Raw genomic sequence first — 16,212 nt, forward strand, 5'->3', positions numbered from 1 at the left:
GGGCATACAGGTTACCAGGAGAAACTATTGATTACAGAGAATATTATATAATAAAGTGGAATCATTGCTGTATTAGGATAAGCACTGTATGCAAATGGAATAAATGATGGGAGCATAGATTTAAAGAGAGATTAGAGAATGCTTCTTGGAGGAAGAGGCGTTTGTGTCCAACTTATGTGGGAGAGGTGAGACTTCTCTGGGAGAAGAGGGGACAGAGTGATGTGTGGTAGGCGAGATCTGTGCGAAGGCTTGGAGATGAGAGAGTGCAGGGTGTGTGATAGTGTCTGTTGGTGGTAGAATGGAATTCGGGGAGCAGCAAGAGGTGCGACCAGAAGACCAGCAACAGCCAAAGTGAACAAGGGCCTTCTGAGTACCTTTGAACATTTCAGCTTGACCTTTTGGGCCTTAGGAAGCTAAGAACTTTTCAGGCAGGGGTGGGACATGCATCTGGGAAGTATGTGACATGAAGCATCCACATCAATTTTGAGATGCATCACAATGTCAAAAGTATTAAGATACCATGAGAGAAGCTATCCAGGAATTGAAAAACTTTGTAAGCTTACGTTTTATAAGATTAGTTTGTCTCCCATACGGGTACGTCTGAGGAGAGCAACTCCAAAGACAGGAAAGAGCCTTGAGAAGGCAATTGCAGGAGTCCATGCAAAGCTCCCCTATGGAGGCTGGTGAGTCTTGACTGGGATGAAGAAAAGAAAATGGAATGGATATGGTCGTTGGGATGTGATAGAGGAGGTGGCAGAGCTGCTTGCTAAGTGTTGGCCTTCTTTCCTGGGTGGATGGTGGTACCATTCCCTCAGGGAAGGACATGGCAGGAGAACTAGTTGGAGGACAGGAGGGTGCTGAAGAAGTTGGCAGGTGCTGGAGAGCCAAAATCACAGGGAGATCACGAGGAGAGGAGAAGTATTTGCAAAGAAGAGAAGGCCAGCCCTGCTAAATGGAGCCATCAGACCAAATCAGAAGAGACTGAAAACAGAATGACCTTGGCAACGGAGGTTTCAGTGCCATGATGAGGATTGAAGGAGGTGTGGGTGGTGAATAGGTGGAGACTGGGAATGTAGACAGCTCTTTCCAGAAGTTTATGAAAGGGAAGAAAGAGAAGGGGACATGGGACTGAGAGAATTTGCTTATTTTGTTTCCTAACAGGGATTTCAAGGTCTCACCAGAATCTTTTACTTAAACCTTATTTAAAAATTTTAAATTTCAGAACTTTAGATGCCTTTCTAATTGGCAGTTAATTAGCCACGAGGTGGAGGCCTTTTGGAGGTAAGCAGAACAGGCAAGTGGAGGCACAGCAGGCTGGATTGTACATGACAGAAATCTTTAAGGAGAAGACCCACAAACAAAAATAACAACCTTGTCGTGGTGGTCCTGGGGGTTTTGATGGAAACAGAGTGAGCCCCACACAGCTCAAAGAGCTCTGAGGCCGTTGTGGGTATAAAGCATGCAATGGTTATTGGAAGTGTATGTGTTTGACAAAGATTTCCATCAAAATGTGAAGGCAGAACAAGTCGTGGTGCCAAAGTGGTCAAAAGGTTTTCTAGAAAATTCCCTTAATGGCAGTATCGTGGCCCCCCATACGACCATAAGAAATATGGTCACTTTAAAATGTTTCTGCCCTCTTTTTGGATACCGTGTAATTCTATCCCTTTTATGAATGTCCTCCTCACCCCTAAATTTGTGTGTGCTTTCCTAATGGAACAGATCTTTACACTCAGTCACCATGTGAATTTATGGTGTATTTTGGTATTCTACGAAGTGAAAAATGGGGAGGTAATACGACTTCTCTTTGTTTTACCCTGAAGAGGTTTTTACTGCTGGGTTCTTGACATCTTCCACCTTAGTTTATCTTTAATTTATCTTTAACTGGAACCATTTTGTCCATTAGCTCTATTCTAATTACCTCTCAAAATGGTCAGATTTACAGGCAACACATGACAGAGAAAACACAAAAAATCAGCCAGCCTCTCCTGACATTCAACAGCAGCCTACGTCTAAATAGTGGAAAAGTTTATTTGCTTTTTCTGAGGATGTGCTAAGTGATTTTGCAGTTTGAGTGGTATGGCCTTCTAGCACTAAAGCCTGCATTTATTAAATAAATTTGTTCTCTAACTCAAGTGTTACGTGTGTATTATGAAACCTCAAAGCCAATTTCGGTGATTGCAATGTGCAAATATTTTTCAAATTATGTAATTAAATAGGACTTGGCCTGCAAGGTCCACTGAAGTAATTTATTAATTGAATAGTCTGATTTAATTGTATGTTATTTTCGTTTATTCAGGGAAGTGCCTGCGTCTCTTGCAGAGACAGGAGCCTCTCACGCGCCCGTCGCTAGAGGTACAGAGGTCTCTCCAAGAAATCTTTAGCACCCAATTAAATATTAACCAAGAAGAGGGGACTTGTTCCTTCTGTCCCCGAAACTCTGTTTTGATGTCTGAGTCTGGTGATTTTAAAGGAAAAGGAAAAAAAAAAAATTGCTGGGTAGCATTATTTGTAATTCACCATGTTTATCACAGCATTATTTAAAAATGAATCACTCTTTTCTTCTTAATTGTGCCAGTGTGCAGGGTTATTTAAAAGGAGAAGCCCCTTTAATTCAGTGTTAGCTGCATCTAGCAATGGCTAAAGCCGTCCCGTATCTGTTTCCTTAAAATGTCATTTTAAAGGTATTGTGGTTTCGGAGCAGCAGCTGTGACTGAAAAGTATGTAAACTAAGCTGTTCTTGCTCATATCATTTTTATATTCTTATGTCAGACCAGAAGGCTGCTTTAAATTTATTTTTCATTGTGTATTAGTTCTAGAGCCCGTTTTTTTTCCTTCTCTGGGAACATATGTTCTTTGGGACGTGTGATACTCATGTGCTTAAGAAAATAACAATTGTAGGGGGAAGAAATGGTACCAAAATAGTGTCTTATTTGAGTATTGTATTGGGGAGAAGATTAATTAAAAAAACTAACTCTCACAAAGTAGAATTTTGGGGGCCTAGCATCTGTGTTTTAGGAAATGAACAAATTCAGGCATACTGTACTAAGTCATGTGAAAGGCAGTAACTTTTGGAAGCCCAAATTGCTTTCCCAAAAGGAAAATATTTTTTGTTGCTATTAAATATAGTTTATATTGCTGCTTCAGAACTTTTTTTTTTCCAGTGGGGCCGTTTACTTAAATTCTTAGTTAATATTTCTATATAGAAACGCCTTTGTCTCCAGAGCTCGCCTTTTCGGATTCCCATTTAATATGCGGTTGTGGATAAGTATTTATTCATACCATGTGGTACCCCACACCTGATCAAGTGACGGCATGGTGTCACGGCAGCCAGCAAAATGTTTGAGTGACTTTTGAGTAATGATGGGAGAGGAGGTACAGAGGGTTGAAGGAAACAACAATAATGGGAAATTTTTTTTTCCTTTCCTATATATTTCGGCATGTTTAATGCCTCAACTTTGCTGTGGAAATTTGGAACGTTAGATAGAGAAATATTCCTTTTCCTAAAGAGTTGTAAAAGTGGAGTCGAAAGTATGAGCTATTAGAAATTTCCATGGTAAATATAATTGGATTGTGTGTGTTGGTAATTTCCTTCTGAGTTCAGGATTTCACTTTGAGAGTTGTTTCACAGTGATACATCTTTCCAGCTTTTGATAGCAAATTTAGCCCTAGGAATTTGCCTTAAGATCCCACTGATGTGCTTTATGGCTATAGGCCCGTATCCTGGCGCCTCGAGGGGAGGAAGGTGGATTCCTCATGGCTCCGCTGATCTGCCTGTCTCAGCCCTCCTCTCTTTCGCTGAGCTCCAGTGAGTGCCTTCTTCTAGGATATAAGTTGGCCCTGGTGGTCCTTGCATCATATCCTTGGAAAAGGACCTCTCAGACCATCTAGGGTGATGGTCAAAATAGCTAACAGGTACAGCATCGGTGTTGACCATCCAGGGTGATCACTAGGCATAGCACTGGAGTAGGGCGCTGGGAGATCTCTGCTGTGCCTTTGAGAACCCTGGGAAGTTCAGGGTAGTGGCCAAGGGTGTACTCACATAGCTTTGAGGCAAAGGCTATTTCCCAACCAGTACACAAGCATTTCAGTATTTTAAAAACTCGTTCAGGTGACCACTGCGTACCGGTGAACATCGTCTCTGAGTCCCATTCCTTTTCCCAACAAGCAGACAGAGATCTGGAGAAGGGAGAGGGCTTACCAAGTTCTAGCTGAGTTACTGGTGCATCCACAAGTACAAACACAGTCTCTTGCCTTCTAGTAAAATGTTCTTTCCCACTTTGCTTTGCTCTCTCTTAACTAAGGTATGGAAATATCTCCTTTTCCACTTAGTTGAAACCAGAGTCGATTAAAAGGAATTTCCTTAGGAGTAAAAACTGAGAGGACAAAATGAGATGCCTGGAGCACTCAAGTGAATGACTTTATAGAAGAAACTTAGCTTGTTTCGATTCTAGCTTCAGATGCAATGGGCTGGCACAATTTATGGGACATCTGTGACTCCTGCTTCCGTTCTCTTGTCTCTTTGCTGTTCGGAGGATCCTATCCCCAGATCTCTTTTTGACATGATTGATATTTCCAACATTCTCTTGCCATTGCTTTTCCACATTTATTGGGACTCAGAGGCTCTTGTCCCTGCTTTTGTCCACACCACCTCCGTGGTCTCAGTCACACACTGAATCCACTCCCCAGGATGGAGTGGCTTGTCTAGACCCCTCAAAGGTACCTCTCAGCTCTAAAATGTGTTCATTCTTCTCTTTCCTCTGAGATTTTCTCCATCTAAGCCTTATTCTTTGCACTTAAAAGTCCAGGTCACACAGTTGGTGCAAACAAATCTGAATTTTGGTCATGAAGACACAAGACATCTCACTTGATCCCTAGTCCGTTTTGGGGGGACATCCTTATCTTTTGTTGTTGGTAAAACTTGGTCAAGGAATTTCGGGTAAAATAAATCTACCACTTCCTATTCTGAATGCAGTTTGTGCTTTTCTATTATTATTATTTTATTATTATTATTATTATTAGTTTCTGTCACTGATAAAGCTCCATGGTATGACTGGATGGGGGCGCTAGGCCTTTTCCCCATCCTATTGAAGAAGCTCATGAAAGATTGTATGGCGTGGAAAGTACCTTAGCAATTAAATAAAAGCCTGGTTCACATAAAGAGAGTTGTTTCTATATGGAAAATATGAGCCTTTTTTTTTTTTTTTTTTTTACATGGACCAGGTGTGGATTAGTTCACTGAACCTTTCACCCAGCCATATTCCCGCTTGTAATTCTTCTGAGGCATAGTTCAGCCAAGTCAAAGAAACATGTTATTAAAGGTGAGCTGAAAGGCGTTTAAAAAATAAACAAACTGTTTAAGATCCTAAATCAGTAACAGAATCTATATGCACAGACTTGAAAAGTACAAGAAAATGTGTTTCAATACCTTTGGGTTCCAGGCTGGATTCTCCTCCTGCCTTCTTTGAACATCTCCTCAAAGTCCTTTTTGGTCACTGGTGGGACAAGCAACTGACGCTAAGCTTGGATTGTAGCTCTTTTGTAGCTAATGACTTACCCTCTGCTGAGGTAGGCGAGACCCCAATCTTAAATCTACTATTCTTCAGCTAATAGTGAGAGGAAACACGAATACTTTGATTTAATTTTAGCACTATGTTCTTAAGAAGTTTAAAATCTGATATTCATTCTTTCCTTTTTTCTAGTTGGTAGGCTGGCAGATAACCAGATATTATTAACAACTTGTAGATATGGCAGAAATGAGGCGTAGGAAGTGTTAGATTTACTTAAGTTATATTATCCCTGGTCATAATAACAGCAGGTATCTTTTTGTTAGCACTCGCCATGTGCCAGGCACTTTTCTAAGCTCTTTTTTTATGTTAACGCATTTATTCCTCAAAAGCACGTTATGCTCTCTAATTAAGCCCATTTTATGGATGAGCACACTGAGGGACAGAGAACTTAAGTAACTTGCCTGAGTTCACAAGGCCGGTAAGCAACAAAGCTGAGTTTTAAACTCAGACACTTGAATCTATGCTCATAAGGCCTGGAACGTCCCAAACTATACTGTGCAGTACTATAGTATATAATACTTTTAATTAAGGCAGCCCAAGGAAGCATTAAGAAATAAAGATTTTGTCCCATACACCCTCAGCCTTACCTTCCTTCCTCCCACCAACATTTTCCCCTAATTAAAAAAAATCTGTTTTCTTTTGGTTGTTTTTGCACTATAGATTATATCCAGCTAAGGACTGGGTATCAGTCATTTGCATCCTGTTATACTGCTGCTGCCTTATCTTAAACTTTCATTGGTATTATGGAATTGTGGAAAGGCATTTTCCCCCTTTAAAGTAATTTCAAAACAAAGGAGGAGATGGATGTTAGGGATGGGTCTTCCTAGCCCACCCTTTACAAGGTAAGCAGTTCCTTCAGGGGACGTGGAGTTCCTAGTTCTCCAGAGGGGACACAGTGCTCCTTTCAGAAACTTACACTGAGCTGCACAGAATTACCCCCGCCCCCAGCCCTGCTGCTTTACATGACAGAAAAGGGAGTGAGTTCAGACAACAGCTTCATCTAGTACACTTCTGAGTAGCTTTGCTTCGGTGAAGACCATATGCTGAGCTTGTCAAAGTCATCTGCCCGTTTCAGCCATTCTTGTTGTAGGAGCGTTAACTTGCTGTATTGGGGAAGCAGCGTCATATGTGAACAGCCATGCCAGGCTTCTACCAAATGTCCCTCCTCCTTTTGCAAGTTCTGGGCCTTCCGCGGAGCTTTATCGTTGTGAGGATTTCAGGTTCCCTAGCGTCAGTATTAACATAGCATCCTATAAGTATAGGCAGCTTTCTAGCTCAGGAGCCAAGAGGGTGGGCCCCACCTGGTTCTAAATTATGTTGGTGTCTCTGAGTGTGTTTTTTAGTGGGAGCTGGAGAGGTGGTGAGCCTTGGAAAAGCCTAAAGACAGGTCAGAGTTGAGCGTAGCAGGGAGCTGGGCTCTGCACATGTCAGAGAATTCAGGAAGGGAGGCATGGGAAAGGAAATGGGGTAAAAAGGTGCCAGGAAAAGTCGCCTCATCATTTGGCGCTTCTCTGGTGGCCAAAAGGTAAGTTTCTACTTTCGGGTCACTTGCAAGTGCTGTGGGCACATAGCTGCCAAATTTTGCAGTTTCAGGACCAGTGAAGTCGGGATGTGGGTAATACTGGGAGACTGTCCTTTTCAGGGAAAGATTGTTGAATGGTCTTCCCACCTATACTGACTGTGTGAGTGGATTCATTCTTGAGTGTCTTTCTGCCTGGGTCAACATGCTCACAATAAAATATAACTGTGAAGCCACTTAGGACCTTCTCTGTGTGCACCCAGAGTGTTAGCCATTGTACATATAATAATAGGAACTGAGGAGCTGGGATGACACAGGAATGTTTTTGTTCAACTCACATGCTGCTTAGGGTTCTTCATTCCGCATATATTTATTGAACAGCTACCGTGTGTAGCTACTGTTCTGTACTGGGGTATAGCCAGCAAGACAGATGAAGTCCTTGCCTTCATGGAGTTTATATTCTGATGTTTTGTCCCAACCTCAAATGCACACAGTCAAGATTAATTTGACTGGTCTTATCTGTTAGTTAAACTTTCCCAGAAAAACCAAACAAAATCGTTGAGCTGCAGACTGGAGCCGCCAGGAGCCAGATGTGACCACGGGAAGAATATCTTTGAGAGACTGTCATCTGGCTCCAGCTGTGCTAACCTAGGCCTGCCTGGTAGGCAGCCACGAGTTGTGTCTGCCAACTGGTGGCCAGACACTAGTGCAGGCTTAAGCAATTAGCGGAATCCCTCACCCGGTGGCTGGATTCGCTGTGTGTGTCCTAAGATTGCCACTACTGTCCAGACCCAGAGCCTCTGTGGTCCCAGGCAGAAACACCCAGGAGGGAACTGAAAATTAGCCCCTCGAGAAACTAGGCAAAGCCTTCTTATCCTGGAACATGGAGAGGGATGCAGGGGAGGTGGAAAACCACTGTCAGCAAGAAAACAGAAGTAAACCAGACGTGGCCCTGCTGAACAAGTCTTGATTCTGACCGAGAGTGCTTGCTTGATGTAGAATGCCTGCCTCCAGCAGGCTCCTGCAGGAAAGCAGAGGGTGGCCTTGGCCCGGGAGGGTATCTCTTCCCCGGTTGTTATGATTTTTAATCGTTGCCCCTTTGTGAGATCCATTTGTGATCATCTATATCGATTTTACCCAGAGATTTCCATTAAAAGTCTTCATTCCCACCTTTGAAAGCAATTGGATACCTACAGATGTGCCATAACTTTTCAAATATCTATTATATCTTCCTGCTCAAATAAGTATATAAATAAATAAAATGCTTCAGCCTACCTATGTGTGGAAGATTTTTTTATAAACTGTTGAGTTTCTGATTTAATGTACCAGGTAGGCTCTGCTACCATATGGGGAAATAATGATTTTGATCATCCATTGTCCAGGAAGCTCCTGACACTGTAGTAAGTTGCTCAGTAAACGTAGAATGAGCCAAATAAGGGAAAATTCCAATGGGCATGCTAACTTGCAAAGGTGGTGATTAAAAATGAGTGCAGTTATTTCAAATAATAAGTGGGGGGATCGACCCACAATTTAGAGCAAAGAGAAAAAAATGTAAAGGTTTAATGGGAATAATTTTAGGATTCATTTTTCAGATGTCCGCATCTAGTGTCTGATTATAACAGAAAACACAAGATGGTAGAGATTAAGGTTTTGAAGGGAGCTTCTCTTGAGCCTAAACAGATATATATCCATGTGGGGACATCTTTATCACCATGAAGTACTTAGTAGTGGTTTTTCAAAAAAGTCCCACTCTGAATAAGGAACGACGACAAAAAAATCGTTAAGTGGGGAAAAATGTTAAGATACTAGTTTATGTGTAAAAACCAACTTTTGCATTCTAAGTGCATTGTGTAAATTTGCCATGCAGGAAACATAAGTGAAGCCATTTGGTTTTGTGGCATTGGTGTGGGCTGGATAAGGGGGTGGGGGATCAAGTCGAGGCATTGGTATAGTATGAGGAGAGCCAGATGGTTGCACTGCACATCTTTTGTGTTCTTGTTTGCTTCTTAAAGCAGTTGCAGAATTTTGCCCTTGGCGATATTTTCCTCGTGCTTGTACGTTCTGCTACGAATTTACTTTTGTCAGAGTACTTTGAAAGAAAAGCCTTGCTCTAAAAAAAAAAATTTTTTTTTCTACTTACGTTATAAACTTGCGAAGTCAACAGTGTGTTCATAAAAATATTTTTTAAATGTTAAGTATGTTAGTAAATAGCGGGATGATCAGCTTTTCCTCTTTGTTAGCAGTGATTTCAACCATATTTTATGTCAATTCAGAGAGAGATTTTTGCAAAATTATGAATGTGGAATTGATGATAGATGGATGGAAGGAAATAGAACAGATTCAGTGTTATTCTAGTAGCAATGAGGCTTATCTGATTAGAGATTTTAACTTTTTCTGTTACTTATAGCAGGTCCCCAGGTTGTATTTTACCTCTTGTATTTTATCAGCAAGTCTGACTTGGTGATATTTAAGTTATAAGCAAGGGTGCTTTGGGGTAGGTTGGTGGGTTTATGCCTGTGTGTTTGGTTGGCATTTATTACAACTGTTTATCACACCATCATTGAAATTTATATTTATTTCCTACTAAAAGCAGATTATATTTTGCGATCACCAGTGGCAAGGGATATTTAAGATGTTCTAACTGCATGTAAGGGATGATATTTTATCACTGAATGCTTTTAATAAGGAATTGCTTTGGAGCTATTTTTCTTCCCGTCGTAATGGAATGCTTCAGAATAATTTAATGTCCTTTTCTCAGTCCCAGTTTATCTCTTTTTCCTTTGCTCAAAAGAGAGAAGAGCACAAATGTAGGATTGTTGGGCGCTGGTTTATTCTCCTGTCGTGCACAGATTTCCAGTTTTAGTTGGAACCTGCAGTCCCTGATGAGAAAACAGGAAACTTACAGTCCTAACCTTATTGAAATCTCTGCCTGGTTTAGTCACAAGTCTGAGGCAACTCCTTCCAATAATGAAGCCATTGTACGCATCATATCTGATCAGTTCTTGAAATGTTTTAGTAAGTCTATCTTACAACATTATAAGAAGATAATCAGCAGCCTTAGAAGGTCCCCATCTGGACTGTAGAGTTCTTTTACTGAAAGATGTTTTGCCTTTTTGAGATAGCTCTCGCGTTTCATCATCTGTTCCGCCGAGATGAAGTGCATATGAAAAGTCAGTGACTCTGAATCCATCTGTTGTTATTATTTTCCACTGATAATTGGCTTGAACAATGAAATGTCTGTGTCTGCAGCCTTTGAAACTGTACACCCTGTTTATTTTCTGGAGGTCTCACTGCAGCTACTCCCCCCGCCCCGTTTTTCCCCCCTTCATTCTCTCTCAAGCTTACAGCGAGTGGCGCTTGTGTGAGGATGACATCTTTGACTCTGTGCATCAGTATGTGTCACTCAGCATCCAAAGCTTGCATACGGATTTTTGTCACAATCCCTATGTCTGTGCCGTTTGCTCCAGGATCCAGCACTCTTGCAGCAAGGAGCTTGGCTGGGCTGCGATGCATGGATCCCTTACCTGGATTGTCGTCTTTATTTCACTGTCCTCATTAAAATATTAATTTAGAGCACAGTATCTAATACCTATGGAATTAGATACTACCTATAATTGTATAATATATTCAGTTGCATCCAGGTTTGCATGATACAGAGCATTAATATTGGATTCCACTAACAGCACTTCCATTAGCTTGTTCAACCAGTATGAGATATAGATGAGCTGGGAAGCATAACTACCCGCCAGAACTGCCAAAACAGTCATTAGAAGCTCCATTGGGATGGACAAAGGCTTTTTCACAGTGATGTACTGATTAAATTTTGTTCTATGGTTTATTTGCATCAAGGTTAGATCACTATCGTCTATAGAGGTGGGTTATCGAACACTTTATATGGAAGGTCATTTCAAGATGAAATAATGAACAGAATAGGCATCTTTAGTTTCTGTGGGAACCCCTCTTAGACAACCTGTGTTTATTCTTTGTGGCTTTGGGAATCTTTTGATTTTGTTTCCCTTTTCTCCATGTTATGCTATAACATATGTTTGAGATGGGCTTTTTCGTTTGTTTGTAAATTCTTTTTTTTACTTTTCAGTAATATTCTTTTGCTTTTGTGGCAGAATGATTTAGCCAGAAAGCAGTGTTGTGCTAATAAAGTAAAACTTGCTTTCGAAATGGAAAGCCGCCTTATTTCTCTTGGCTAGCCTAATTGTCGGACATTTCTCTGAGGCAGTGAAGGATCTGTGACCTCCTCTTTTTAGTCCAAGTAATAAGGTAGACGCATCCTATAGAATAGCAGGGCTGGGTTTGCCCCCAAAGTACTATGCGGCGTTAGAAGGAAGTAGACAAACATAATCTTATTTATGTTTCAATCGAAATCATTTAATACTGCAAAAGTTATTAAAAAATAATTAAGTTACTAAGACCAACATGTAGCTGGAACATACAGTGAGAGGTTAGAGGTGAGGGTGAGTTGACTCCATAAGCTGAGAGAAGGCGGTAGCGAATTCCTAGCCCCTGCCTAGCCTGTTCTTCCCCTTGCTTAAATTCCTCGGTTCTGAGGACAAATTATGTTGAGGTATGGCATATTTTCTGCCGAAACAGAGAAAATTGTTGACTGTAATTATGTTATTTAATTGAAATTATAAGTGGTTGAGGCCACTCAGTTAAAAGCATCCTTTCTAATATATGGATAATGTTTCTAAATGAGTGGTCATGGATTGATGACATTTGAAAGGCAAGCATTTGGGATGTGTTTTTGGAAGACTCAAATTATTTTCCTTAAATCATTAGTGAATGAAAGAGAGTAAAGTGGCATTTTTTCGGTTTATTCTCTTTTATTAGATATGGGTGAATCTTATATGTGTGAGTGTATATATACATGTGTATGTGTGTACATACATGTACATGTGTGTCTATATTTTATATATGTAAATTTTTATACATAGATAAAATAGATCTTTCCATGGGTCCAGACTTATAAGAATCGTTTTATAATGTGGCAAAGCAGAGAAACAAGAGGTATGTCTCTGACCTGAAATTGTGGTTGAAAAATGTGATTGTTTAAAACTCTCGTTGAATGTTAGAGATCTAAATGCAAGCTGCGTACAACTGCACTGAGGTGTCTCCCCACCAAGTTCTTTTTGGAGTAGCTGGAGATACAACAATAGCACCATATCCCCCTCCTCCCCAAACCTCCCCCACCCAGGAGTGAGTTCTTAATTACAAATGAATGCAATTCATTTTAATTGTTATTATAGCAACATAACATTTAACTGTCTCCTGTGTAGTCCTTGTCCCCTGGAACAGGCAGTGTCTCCTGTCAGAGAGAGGACAGGTAGAAGGCACAGCGGGCGTCTGATTGAGCCAGTTATTCATTTGCTGAGTGTTTGTGTTTATGCAAAGGGGCCTCTTCCTGCATATTTAATCTAGAGTAAGGCAGTGGCTTTTGTTGTGTTTAGCCCACATACCTTCAGTCCTTCCTCACACTGCCGCCAGCCTGGGAGCCCTGAGAGCCCGCAGGCTTCCAAGTGCCTGTAGTTTCTCCCTGACAAACTCTCAACTTTCTTCCGTTGTGTGAAAATTGCCTCTCCGGCGCCCAAGCTTTCCTTCCTCACCATGAACGGGTAAGTGTGTGCGAAGCCAAGGCTGATACTTTTGTTTCATTTTCCAAATGTTGAGAGTCTACTTTACTGCTCTTCTGGGCGCCTCCTGCCCGCGGTCCAGTGCCTGGGCCGTTGTCAGTTGCTGGCTAGTTGAAATGGACAAGTACAGGTGCCTCTTCGGAAATGTTGGCTGAATTTTGGACTGGCAGAGAGAGGTTCTTGGGAACTGGGGAGAAGAAAAAAGAAAAGAGAGGGAGAGAGAGAACAGCTTTATTATTCTTTGTCCTAACAAATCCTGTTTTGTAACTATCCTGGAGATAATGCTGCCATTGTTTGCTAAAAGCCTTCGAACAGTGTGCACGACCGAACTGTAAGAAAGCAGTGAAACTCTGCTGCTGTATTGTCTAGAGCCGGGCCAGGGTCCTCCCCGAAGGTCTGTGCCGGAATAGGAAGGGTTTTCTTCAGTGGAAATCGAATCGTCTCTTCATTGATATTAATAGCACACTAGAGATGTTGGCCATGATGCTCAGAGAGGCGGGCGGGAGGGAAGGAAATCTGATCTTGCTGGGGGGAAGATGACAGCCTCTTGGCCCCATGGTGGAGGTTGAGGAGACGTCCATCCAGGCTCAGCCTGCATAATGGCATCCTGGCTTAACTGTTTGCTCTAGGAATTTTAATCTTGAGCTGTTTGTTTTACTATCTGGGGTCTTGGTATTTTTCGTTCCTGTACTGTTTCTCGAAAGCACCATATTCAGGGTCTAATCCAGTCTTTTTAAAAAGTGAATTAAAAAAATAAAAAGACTCAGAGAAATTGATGCACTGTGCATTGAGATCGTTCTGGGGTAGAATGGTAGAATTCTGCTTTCTTTTAGAGTGTTATAATTTCAAAAATGAATAGGCACAATTAAGAAGGATGAGCCATCCAAGAAAGATATGTCCCCTATATGTAAGGATATTGCAGGAGGTAGGAATTGTGTCCAAGGTCTAAAAGAAGGAGTTTTTATCACCAGTTAACTGTTGCCTCTGGTTGAGTAACTCTTTTCAACAGAAGAGTGTGCTGTTCCCCCACAGGTTGGAAACAGAATTTAAATAAAATTTCATCAACCTTATTAAAATATGTGGGGATTTGGGTCTTCTTGGGTACAAATCAGTCTAGAGACTTAGAAGCATTTATTAACAGTGAGACTGCTGAAGGTTTTTAATAATAAAATTACAAATATCCTATCTAATGGTAAGTATATGACTTTTATACTCAGTTTTTAAGGGGAAAAATACTTTTTTTATGAGGAAAAGTAACTCCATCGGAGCACCTTCTGTGATTAGTGCTATTGTATTCTTAAATTTTGATTGATAGAGATAATAGTTTTCACTTAAAAATACAGACAGGTACTTTAACTTTCCATGACAATAGCTATTTGCATTTCTTTTATCTTTTTGTTTAACATTTGTGGGGGTTGGGATGGATTTGATTATTAACTCTTATTGCACACTAAAGGTAAATCTAAAACAAAGGCTTTGTTAGAGCTTCAAAGAGAAAACAGCAAATATTGTTTTTAGGTTTCAACATTTAAAGGCTGTTAAAGGATACCTATAAAATATTTTCACATGACCATGACCGGGGTTTTACTTTTCTGTAAGGTAAGAGAGGGTGTTTTTTTTTTTCTGAGTGAGATGGCCCAATGTGGAGTGGCTGGGGGCTGCCAGCCTGAAGTAATTTCACGGGCAAGCCCGGGCTGAGGTTGCCTGCACCACTTGGCTTACTTTATTTATAGTGTTTTAGATTTTTCTTACTAGAATGGACTCCAAAGTTAGGCCCTATGATTTGGTGAGGGTCCCAGCGGGTGAGGAAAAAGGAAATGAGATGTAACTTGCTGCAATACAAGGGACATTGAGGAACGAGGGATACAAAGTGGAGGATGTCTTTGATAGAAATAAAAGAAACGTAGTGTTTGTAAACCAGCAAGCCTGGGTGATGTCCACTGTCGCCTCTGTGCCCAGGGGCCTGAAGGCACACCAGTTTCCTTTTCTCTCTTTCCTCTCCAATTTTCTTTCTTCCTTCTTTTCCTTTTTTTCGCTCTTTTTTTGCTCTCCCTAGTTCTTCTTCTTTCTTTTCTTTCTTCGATCCCTCCCTCCTTCCTTTTTCTTTTTGTAAAGGTGACTTACCATTTGAATTTATTAGGGCATAGAAAAAAACACTTTGGGGTTGATTTCTGAGTGGATTTTCTTATCTTGAACGCAGAAAATGAAGTGACCCTTGTATTATAGGTTTTCAGCCAAATTTGTGTTGATACGCTTCTGTTTTTCTAGGAAATCTTTGAAAAGCAGGGCATGAAAGCCCATGTGAGTTGAGATTCACTAGTTAAAGAGACAGCAATCTCTTGGTAATGGACCCACTTAGTCCTCTTTTTTCGAATGAAGTATCCGGTATTTGATTGGAATATGTTGGCGTATTGGGAGTTTGAACCATGTTCCTGGACTTTGAGAGAAGGGATCTTCTAGCCAGAGATCAGCTCCTGCACTGCCACCATCATCATGGGCAGAAGCTGGCGCGGCTCGTCTTTGCATCCACAGGGACACTGACGCACAGTAGGTTCTCAGCCGGCATTTGTTGGACTGAAGGTTGAGATGAAACATGTCAGCCATCCTTCACTGTCCCTTTTGTGTAATTGTGTAAAGTGAAATATGATGCAGAAATCCTGAAGCAAATCGTTTGCTTTAGCTGCCCTGAAAGGAAACGGGGCAATAATTTTAGTGGGAAAAATAGAGTATATATTGTTCCTTTTCAGTCTTGTGGAATAAATCCCATCTCCACATTTACCTGTAACTGGTTCCAACTAGGCCATACCAGTTGGCACTATACATTATTTATCACACAGCTTAAATTGGGGGCAAAATATACCCATAGAAAGTGTAACATTGAAGCACCATAGTAACTTAAGAGGTCTACAGAGTAAAATTCCTAATAGGGGGCAGAGGGATTGGGGAGGCAGAGGAAGAGAAAGGGGGCACAGCTGAAGTTTGATGTCTTGGTCAAGATCTTAATGGTCAACAAATAGCTTTAGGTAAATAACACTGTTGCAAACAGTAGAGGAGAGGCCACACACGGGACAATTCTAGTGCTGACAGAATCTTAACTGTATAGAGAATGACATAAAGGAAAATAAATAATTTCTATTTACCGTATCCCTGGCTCACTTTTAAAACCTAAAACCCATAGGAAACTTAAGAAAGAAAGAGAGAAAAAGAAAAAAAAAATGAAATTCATATGGTGGCAGAATTTTTTTTTCAAGAAAGACAAGTGGGCTGGAGGGAAATATTTTTCTTTTATCTTCTTTTCTTGTTTCAACTTTAAAGCTTTACATATTCATTTGATTTTAGTTTTGGCACTTGTGCTGCCAGTAAGCATTCAGGTAAATAGCTGATGCACTTGATAAGTAAAAGTGATTGTTTAAAATAGTAGCAAGTACAGTTTTGGAAAGGGAAGTTTTATACTTTGGAAAAAATGAAATGCAGCTTTTTC

General features: G+C 40.8%; 1 protein-coding gene across 7 annotated transcripts in view; it reads left to right on the plus strand.

Annotated features, from left to right (window-relative positions):
- FOXP1 (forkhead box P1) overlaps window positions 1-16,212 on the plus strand; it is a 411,515-nt gene that overhangs the window by 76,556 nt on the left and 318,747 nt on the right. For 2 of the 7 annotated variants that reach the window (XM_005600443.4, XM_070238617.1), the window contains exon 1: window positions 12,448-12,713. The exons of the other annotated variants lie outside the window; for them this stretch is intronic. The gene's annotated coding sequence lies outside the window, so the exon portion shown is untranslated. Of the gene's footprint in view, window positions 1-12,447; window positions 12,714-16,212 lie in introns of those variants that run through there. 7 annotated transcript variants of the gene reach the window in all.

Source organism: Equus caballus, chromosome 16 (genome assembly GCF_041296265.1).
Source record: "Equus caballus isolate H_3958 breed thoroughbred chromosome 16, TB-T2T, whole genome shotgun sequence".
Lineage (NCBI taxonomy): Eukaryota > Metazoa > Chordata > Mammalia > Perissodactyla > Equidae > Equus > Equus caballus.